The sequence below is a fragment of the Morone saxatilis genome, unplaced genomic scaffold (assembly GCF_004916995.1).
Source record: "Morone saxatilis isolate NCDOM2014 unplaced genomic scaffold, NCSU_SB_2.0 Contig4, whole genome shotgun sequence".
Lineage (NCBI taxonomy): Eukaryota > Metazoa > Chordata > Actinopteri > Moronidae > Morone > Morone saxatilis.
The window spans coordinates 706,973-708,077 of record NW_023339984.1 but is presented as its reverse complement, the minus strand read 5'-3'; the positions used below and the strand labels follow the sequence as shown (position 1 = coordinate 708,077).

General features: G+C 39.0%; 1 protein-coding gene across 1 annotated transcript in view; it reads left to right on the top strand.

Moving 5' to 3' along the window:
* rab1ba (zRAB1B, member RAS oncogene family a) overlaps positions 1 to 1,105 on the top strand; it is an 11,051-nt gene that overhangs the window by 5,428 nt on the left and 4,518 nt on the right. The gene's annotated exons all lie outside the window — the stretch shown is intronic.

Here is a 1,105-nt window from a genome sequence, read left to right as displayed (position 1 = left end):
AACAGGAGCGCACTTGTGATCTCTTTTTCCTAGTCTCCCTGTCAGTATCGTGGCCTAGCTGCGTTATTGAATTTATGTGGGAGCGTCTTACGGACTCACTATTAGAGGCCAACCTAGATAATAAAGAGTTGCAGTAATCACCTAGCCTAGAGATATACAAATGCGATGGATAGTTTTTTCTGCATCTGTCTGTGACAGGATATGTCGATTTTAATGTATATTACGCAAAAATAAGAAACAAAATGGAAAGAAGGCATGTCTAGAGGTCTTGCTTCTATGGTTGTACCTGATCAAAGATAACTCCAAGAAGACATGGATCATTGAGAGTGTTGATAGTAGCATTGATAGTTAATTTGATATTTCTTTTACTTAACTTCAGTAAATAGGCTGCGTACCGCTGTCTGGGTCTCTCCCAGTGTTTTCATTCTCAGTGTTGTAACAGGTATTAGCCTTGATCTATGTCTCAAACTATGTTGTATTGGATCATTGAATTTGATGTTTAAGAAGATGTTTAAACAGGAAGTCAGTAGTTGTAAAATAGCCAGGTATAATGGACTACAAACAGGCATGTGTCTATGCATGAATCCGGGGAAGTGAACAAGTCACCATTACCGCGCTGCTCTACCAGTAATAGCAAACTTCAACTTTGGAAAAACACTTTATGAAGTCTTTTCTTCATAAAGTAAGTCTATTTCTCAATTCTCTGTTTCTGGCTTTTGTCATAAAAATTCAGTCAAAAACCCCACCCCCTCTGTGAGGAGTAATCTGCTCTGTGCCCTGCGACCTAAGGGAGGAAATGGGATGTGAGTGCTTATTGAAGTGACAGGCTAAATGATAGTTCACATCTTTGGGTCTTGTGGAGCTAATTCTTTGATTAAGAGGGCGGTTGTTTTACCAACATATATTTGATCACATGGGCATTTCAACAGGCTCACATTGTTAAGAACACTATCCTGAAATATTGGCATATCTGGACCCCAGATCCAGTCCTCACCTAACATTTTAAGAACCCACTTCTCTTAATTCATAAAAGAGGACCTAACTCAAAACAGACTCTCCTGACTCCCCTTAAACAAGGACATTTTTTAACTTAGAGATAACTTCA